Source organism: Panicum hallii, unplaced genomic scaffold (genome assembly GCF_002211085.1).
Source record: "Panicum hallii strain FIL2 unplaced genomic scaffold, PHallii_v3.1 scaffold_226, whole genome shotgun sequence".
Taxonomy (NCBI): Eukaryota; Viridiplantae; Streptophyta; class Magnoliopsida; order Poales; family Poaceae; genus Panicum; species Panicum hallii.
In genome coordinates, this window is record NW_020356357.1 from 20,243 (window position 1) to 28,892 (window position 8,650).

The window sequence follows — 8,650 nt, forward strand, 5'->3', positions numbered from 1 at the left end:
CATCATGTCTTTTAGTTCCATATGTGACACGCACTCAGTATCGTCCGAAAGCGTAGAAAGAGAGGTCTCATCCATCGGCGCCTTTCCTGTCATAGTTAGAACAAAACAGAAATGGAAGGAAAAAGGTTGTGAACCCTACGACTACACTCTCTGAAGTAGAAGTGGAAAAACAAGTAGTAAGATGCGTCTTACCCCGCTCTTACTAGTGTCCTACCAGAACTGCAGGTGGCAAACGGTGACCGGTATGACAACACGAAGAGAGTGGGTGTGATTGCACAGGGTACCTGTTTTGCTCGAGAGAAGGTGGAGCTTGGGAAGGCTCAAGTGCAGTATATGTATGTGGCAGACAAGTTAGTAACAGATAGCAATGCTGAATAAGTGTCCAAAGAACCTGACCTAGTTGCCGGATCCCATCAGAACTCCGAAGTTAAGCATGCTTGGGCGAGAGTAGTACTAGGATGGGTGACCTCCTGGGAAGTCCTCGTGTTGCATTAACACTGCCGTTGCCGGTCCCAAGCCCGCGATGAGAAAATATGGAGGGTTGTGTTAGGTTTGGCGAACCAGCGTAAAAATCAGCCACTCTAATGGAAATGAAACCCATAAGAAATTCGTTGGGGCGTAACCCTCTTAGCGACGCACTACATCGGAACCTGGGTGTGGTGTTAAATGGGCAAGGGCCGGGTCGTCATCCCCTCAGGGGCACGTCGTATCGTGATCCGGGTACGATGATAAGTGAGCAAGGGTCGGGTCGTCGCAGCCTCTGTGGCGCGCTACATCTGCGCCCAGGTGTAGTGAAAAATGAGCAAGGGTCTTTGCATTTCTCTCGATGGGTGCGAAGGGTAAGGAAGCTAGCTGAGCCAACTAGGATTCGTCTAGGTAGTTGGAACGTAGGGTCTCTAACAGGTAAGTTAAGAGAACTAGTCGATGTAGCAATTAGGAGGCGTGTAAATATTCTATGCGTGCAGGAGACTAAATGGAAGGGCCAGAAGGCGAAGGAGGTGGAGGGTTCTGGCTTCAAGCTTTGGTACATAGGGACAACTTCGGGTAGAAATGGTGTAGGCATCTTGATCGATAAGAGCCTTAAGGATGGAGTTGTAGATGTTAGGAGGCAAGGCGACCGGATTATCCTAGTGCGGTTGGTCATTGGAGATTTGATTCTGAATGTGATCAGTGCCTATGCACCTCAGGTAGGTCTTAGTGAGAGCTCCAAGAGTCAGTTCTGGGAAGATCTTGATAGCATGGTTAGTACCGTGCCTATCAGTGAGAAGCTCTTTATAGGAGGAGACCTCAATGGCCATGTGGGTGCGACTAATGTAGGATATGAGCGAGTACACGGGGGTTTCGGGTATGGTAGTAGGAACGAGGGGGGGGAGGATGTTTTGAATTTTGCGTTGGCCTACGACCTGCTGTTAGCGAATACCCTCTTTAGAAAGAGGGAGTCCCATCTAGTGACCTTCCATAGTGGACAATACTCGAGCCAAATCGATTTTATCCTTGCTAGGAGAGAGGATAGACGTGCCTGTTTAGATTGTAAGGTGATACCTGGGGAGTGTGTTGTCCCCCAACACAAGCTTGTGGTGGCGGATTTTCGTTTTTGGGTACGTACCCACCGGGATAAACGTGCCAAGATTGCGAGAACGAAGTGGTGGAAGCTTAGAGGGGAAGAGGCACAAAAGTTTAAGGAGAGGATGCTAGGCGAGGGGCCTTGGGAAGAAGGAGCAGATGTAGATGATATGTGGCTAAAGATGGCGACATGTGTTCAGAAGGTAGCCTCAGAAGTGTTTGGTGTGAGTAGGGGAGGCAAGCAGGAAGTGAAAGAGAGTTGGTGGTGGAATGACGAGGTGCAAAGGGCTATTAAGGAGAAGAAGGAGTGTTTCAAACGACTTCACCTCGACAAGAGCGCAACCAACATCGAGGGCTATAGATTAGCGAAGAGGTAGAGGCTAAAAGGTAAGTTCTATAGGACGGCGATTCGCCCGGCGATGCTATACGGTGCTGAATGTTGGCCTACAAAAAGGCGACATGTCCAGCAACTGAGTGTAGCAGAGATGCGTATGCTGCGTTGGTTCTGCGGGCATACAAGAAGGGATAGAGTCCAAAACGAAGAGATTCGAGATAGGGTAGGGGTGGCACCTATCGAGGAGAAGGTGATTCAACATCGGTTGAGATGGTTTGGACATGTACAACGGAGGCCTCCCGAGGCACCGGTGCGTAGTGGAGTTTTAAAGCGGGGCGATAATGTAAAGAGAGGTAGAGGTAGACCTAGACTAACTTGGGACGAGACGGTTAAGAGAGACCTTAAGGAGTGGCATATCGCTAAGGAATTAGCTATGGATAGGAGCGCTTGGAGATTAGCAATTAATGTACCTGAACCATGACCTTTGTTACTTTTTATTTAACCCCTAACTCTTCCTTTGGCTTGTGCCTTTTTTGTGTTTCTTATTCTTGTTTTCTGTGGGTTTCATCTCTAGCCTACCCCAACTTGCTTGGGACAAAAGGCTAAGTTGTTGTTGTTGTAGTTGTGGCAGCAAGCAAGGAACAAGGATCAAAGATGATGAGCCACAAAAACAGTACCAGCAGGTATCCAACAATGCACATAGAAACAGCAAGTTCCCCCTGTTTTGTCTTTTAGCACTAGTAGGAATCAAATTTTTGTTTTTTTGCTTTTTTTTGATATTTTTGCTCAACCAAGGGCACAAGAGAGGAAACAGCACCAAATATCAGCTCAAACCGATGAAAGATATGATCGATACAATTTTAGGAGCGTTTGGAAAAACTGGTGCTGGAACTTCGTAGCCCAAATCAAGTGCCTTCCTGATTTTTTTTAATTTTTTGAGAAGGCCGAACCCGGGTATATGTAATTTTTTGAGAGCTTTCCGGGAAAAAAAATTCACCTCAATCGGAGTCTCGAGCGAAAAGTTATGCCCGATTTAAGGAGGACTCTCCGAATTAGGTTTTGTGGCGGTGGAAACTGATTCGGATACAAATAGGTGGATCGGTGGTGGATGGAAAAGTTTCTGTAGATTGATTGTTTTTTTTTATAGATGGCAGCGGATGGAAGAAACAAAACTGAACTAAAACAAATCTAAACCAGCAACCAATCTCAACCTAGGACACGAACTCAGAACTACGGACTCCGAAACTAAATTGTGCAAAAGGCCGAGCGAGGGTTGTAGGTCGGAACGAGTAACAACAATTTATTTTGGCTTTTTGTGAACTATAGGACGAAAACAAAACAAATCTAAAGGCACACGAGTATACCTCACGGGCAACCTAATAACTGATACCACTTGATAGGAGGTTGAGTCCCGATCTTCCGATAGGTACGGTAAACTTGATTGGTGGAGAACTCGACGTTGATGATCCAAGGCTCCGAACGAACAGAACCCTGCAATCACTACACCACTGCTCCATTGGTTATCACCCATGTCACATGAATGACCTCGCCATAAAGGCTTATCCCTGCAAGCGCAATCAAGAACACAAGCAAGAACAGGAGATGCAATCAAACAGACTTGATTACGAGATGGGGTCTCACAAACTGATGAACGGCGACACTGTTTGATGACAGAATGAATCTAAGCAAAACCCAAACCCTAAAGTGGTGATGGCTACTGAATAAAAAGGAGTTGGGGGCGTGCAAGTCCCCTGGACGCAACCCTAATGGGCTTCAACACGGTACACGGGCCAACGACCCAAAAGACGGTGACACAGCACCCTGTCAGATTCTAGACGCCCACTTGTGTCAACGATTTCCATCGACTCAGAAGGAATTTTGAGGTGGGACTGGTTCCATCTGAAGATCTATGAAATTTTGGTTCCAAGCATATATAGAACGTCCAAATCCGACTCCATATGTGGCCAGAGCGTCAGTTTTGGTGAAGTAAGGTTCTGGAATCCGAGGTGGAGTCAAAGTCGAGTTGGACGTGGACTCCTTCTTGGTGTGGACGTCCTAGCACCTCCTCCTTGAGTCCTTGGCCTTCTCCAAGTCCTTGGTGGTCCTCTCCATTGTTCCTAATCAATAACACATGCATAGAACCAAGCATAAGTTCTAAAAAATAATTGACAAGGTTAGAACGTACCTGGAGATCCAACTATCGCGCACATGCTCTAGTGATCGGTCCTTGCAGTATATGCAAAGGAGAGATGTCCTCATCACGTCCTGTATGAGTGAAGGCTAGAGACCTAAGCGACTTGTACATGCTATGGGCGAAGGCTAAACTGAGACCGGGTGAACGTAAAGGGTGGACTACTCGGGAGATTTAAATGGCCTAAAAAAGAGCTCGACACAGCAATTTTTACACCGAATAAATTTTGGTGTCTTCATATTATTACTGAGTACTACTCGGTATCTTCGTATTATGCTACATAGTGTATGCATTATCTATTTTCAGATCAAGCTTCGGCAACAACCCTCTAGGCAGCACGACATGCCATCGCAGTTCCGCTAGTTCCCAGGCTCGGGTGTCAGACCCGGGGCCACGGGATTGTGTACATAACATAGTTTAAAGAGGTTTAAGAGATTAAGTCCATCTTATCTCTTATTTATCTCATTTATCTCTTATTTATCCCATTTAAATAGGAGATAAAGCTAACCGATGCACAAGGAATCTACTCGAGATATGTTCTCGTACGATTCCTTGGCTGGTATCGGTTAGGATTCGTTTAACCCTGGCCTCCCGGATATATAAGAGAGGATAGGGACCCTCTCAAAACAGGATCTCTAGATCATCCTACACCCAAGGCAATACAAACCACCACACAGGACGTAGGGTATTACGCACCTCGCGGCCCGAACCTGTCTAAGTTTCGTGTTCCTTGCACCTTCGAGTTCTTGATCTCGGCATCTTCTCACCTAAAACTTACGACCTTGGGTATACCCTTCGGTGGGCAGCCAGTAAAACACCGACAGCTCGCGCGCCAGGTAGGGGAGCACGTCGAAGATCCACCAGCGAGCTCGATGGCATCTTTCCAATTCACCAAGTCAGTTCCCTCTCAGGGCATGACATTTGTTTTTGGCTCGTGGGTCTGCATCGCAGATGGTGCGGGCAATTTCCGTGGATTCTTCATCGACATGAAGCCAAAGACTTCCGCAGCGGATCTTCGCAGCGACCTCGACAAGTTTGTTGATGATCTCGATGACTGGTCGATCCATGCTTCCGTTGCAAAGATCGAGGTGGAGTCAGCTCCCGGCGTGACTTCATCCGGCGCTGCGGCAACTTCCCTTGGGTTGGACTCGTTCCAATCTAAGGATTCGCGTAGCTGATCCTGACTCGGTTCACGCAATTTGGCCACTAATCTTCAGGAGGCCGACATCTCCGAGTCCCTCTACGCGTTAGAGAAGGGCCTGGATTCTTTGCTCCAACTTGGAGGGCCCGAAGCCACCGCATGTCGGGGGGCTTCAGGTTGTTTTTGCGCCAGTGATCTAATGATCACCTCCACACCGGAGGGGCATTTCATACATTGGAGGGGCATGAAGCTCTCCAATCTACTTGAGGCTGAGGATCGACTTGTGGCCCACCTCAAGCCTTTGCCTTTCTAGGAAGGCAAGCCATTGGCTACCGTGGCAGAGGAGTCAACTGAACTAGTCGACGCGAGCTCTGATGAGCTCGTCTCTCGCCAGGTGATAATGGCGGAAGGAGGCGAGGACGATGGTGATTTTCCCATCGTTGAATTTGATGCGGTCTCCGAAGATGAGCCCACAGCCAACACCGGCGACGAGAGCGACGCCGATCGTGAGGCACGGAGGGCCAAGAACAGGGCCCGCACAATCCGGCGGAGGAGGGTCAATGAGCGCAGGCGATCTATGCATCACGAGCTTGACCCTGAATTCACCGCCGTAAGCGAACGGGGCTTCAGGACCCCGGTGGCCAACATCGCCAGGGTTACGGCCATACTCGAGCGCAGTAACGATCCGAATATGCGCCAAGCACTTCTTTACGCGTAGAGGGCCTGGATCTAGCTGGATCAGCAAAACCCGGTGTCTACTATCAGGGAGGAGTGCGTGGGGAGAGTCGGAGCCAGACTCACAGCCGAACGGCTGGTGGTCGCCCTCGACTTCAGCCCAGCCACAACAACGACAACGCTCGCGGGAGCCAGGCCCCTGGCTGGAGGCAGCAGCCACTTCCAGGGGGTAACCCACGACAGGCCAATCATCGACCTCCTCCAGAAGACCTGGCCACGATGCGCTGTCCGTGATCGACTCCAGGCGCAAGGTTCGCGAAGAAGTCGAGACTGAAGGTACTGACTGCAACGACCATTTCCCAGCTTTCTCCACACGGTTCAGCAGCTATATGTATACTAAGGGTTTCAAGCCGATCGGCATCACTAAGTATGATGGCAAACAAGCTCCTCAGCAATGGCTACGTTGCTACTCCACGGCCATTGAAGTTGCAGGGGGCTCCAACATCACCAAGGTCGTCTAGTTTCCCATGGCTTTGGACCCTGCACCGCTCACATGGCTGGAGAGCCTCAGCAGCAACTCGATCGACTCCTGGGAACGGCTCAAGAAGGTCTTCATCGACAACTTCCAGGGAGCGATCGCTCGCACAGGTACTCGTCACGATCTTGCTCAGTGTAAACAGGAACGTAACAAGCTCCTGTGGTCCTATACACGTCGCTTCTTCGACGTTCATGCTACCATCACGAACATCTCGGAGCACGACATCATCGACTGCTTCTACAACGGCATCACCGACCCAGGCATCTACAGAGACTTCGGGTGGAATAGGCCGAAAACTGTTGCGGGGCTTCATGACCTGATGCACGACTGGTCCGAATAGGAGGAGAAGATGCGGGAGCGGTTTCCACGACGCCAAGATAGCAATCTGAGGCATCCAAATGACAACCGCAATGACAAAGGCCAGCGGGACTATTCGGGTCCACCCCGAAAGCGCAGGCCAGATGATCTCATCGCGGCTGTGGATCGTCCCTCGCGAGGCAAGAAGTTGACGACGCAGGAGGAGTTCGAGAAGCTCCTACAGAAGAAATGCCCATGGCACCCAGGCGCCAATCACGCGGCCATCGACTGTTACCACCTCCGGAGGACATTCAGCAACTCCAGTGGTGGTAAGAAGAACAAGAAGCTGGCAGACAAGGAACCCGAGGACGACGACCAAGAGGACCAAGGGCGCATCGCGAAGTTCTAGGATGCTTCGAAGACCGTCAATGTCATCTTCGGGGGAGATGGAGACTTTGGCTCCAGGCGGGACCAGAAGCTGCTTCTCCGAGAGATCATGTCCATTGAGGCGGCGGTACCACGGCCACTCCGTTGTTCGGAGGTCCCCATCTTGTTCTCCCGCGACGATCAGTGGATGAGCTTTTTGAAGCCCGGCAAGTTCCCCCTGGTCCTGGATCCAGTGGTGGTAGAGGTCAGGCTCACCAAGGTGCTCATCGACGGTGGGAGTGGTCTCAACCTCATCTTTGCCAGCACTCTGAGGAAGATGGGTCTGGACCTCACGGGCATGCTGGTTCCGAGCAAATCTCCCTTCTACGGCATTGTCCCAGGTAACGCGGTGCACCCACTTGGTACGGTAGTTCTTCCAGTCACCTTCGGCACGAGGGAGAACTTCCGCACCGAGTTTGTTAAATTCGAAGTGGCTAACTTCGAATATTCTTATCATGCTATATTGGGTCGTCCGGCACTCGCCAAATTCATGGCAGTGCCATATTATGTTTATCTGCTTCAAGATACCAGGACTATGTGGAGTACTTACTCTCTGGGGTTACTTGAAGAAGTCGTATGATTGGAATCAGGAGGCGATCCAGTATGCTTCGACTACTCGTGTGCCAGATGCTTCAGGGGAAGTACTCGCGGCCGCGCAGCAGCTCTCCTAGTCTGGGCTGGAGATCCTTTCGAGAAAGACCAGCAAGTCGAGCATCTAGTCGACTGACGACGTGGCCCTCAAGACGATCCAGCTCCAGGAGGGTGACTCATCTAAGACCGCCGTCATCGGCGCGGGCTTAGGTGAGAAATAGGAACTCGCACTCGTCAGTTTCCTTCAGGTTAACTGAGACATATTCGCGTGGAAACCAGCAGATATGCCAGGGGTGCCCAGGGAGCTGATCGAGCATAGTCTGATTGTACACCCAAAGGCTATACCCAAAAAGCAACGCCTGCGGAGGTTTGCTCACGACAAGCGTGAGGCAATCAAACGGGAAACAGCTAAACTCCTCGCGGCTGGATTCATTAAAGAAGTAATCCATCCAGAGTGGGTAGCTAATCCCGTTCTTGTAAAGAAAAAGAATAACAAATGGAGAATGTGCGTTGATTACACCGATCTCAACAAGCATTGTCCGGAGGATCACTTTGGGCTACCGCGCATTGATCAAGTCGTCAACTCGACAGCGGGTTGTGTGCTCCTCTGTTTCCTTGATTGTTATTTAGGTTATCACCAGATTGCGCTCAAGGAGGAAGACCAAATCAAGACCGTGTTCATCACCCCGTATGGGACATATGCTTACAAAACTATGTCCTTCGGGTCGAAAAACGCAGGAGCAACCTATCAGCGCGCGATCCAGATGTGCTTTGCTGATCAGCTGCATCGGAACGTTGAAGCCTACATGGATGACGTGGTCATCAAGACCAGGAATTCTGAAGTTTTGATTGCAGACTTGGAAGAAACGTTCAGCAGCCTGCGCAGATTTCGGT

At 50.1% G+C, this 8,650-nt stretch overlaps 1 pseudogene; it reads left to right on the top strand.

The window, feature by feature from the left end:
* Window positions 1-374: 374 nt before the first annotated feature.
* LOC112878650 lies at window positions 375-495 on the top strand (annotated as a pseudogene).
* The last annotated feature ends 8,155 nt before the right edge of the window (window positions 496-8,650 follow it).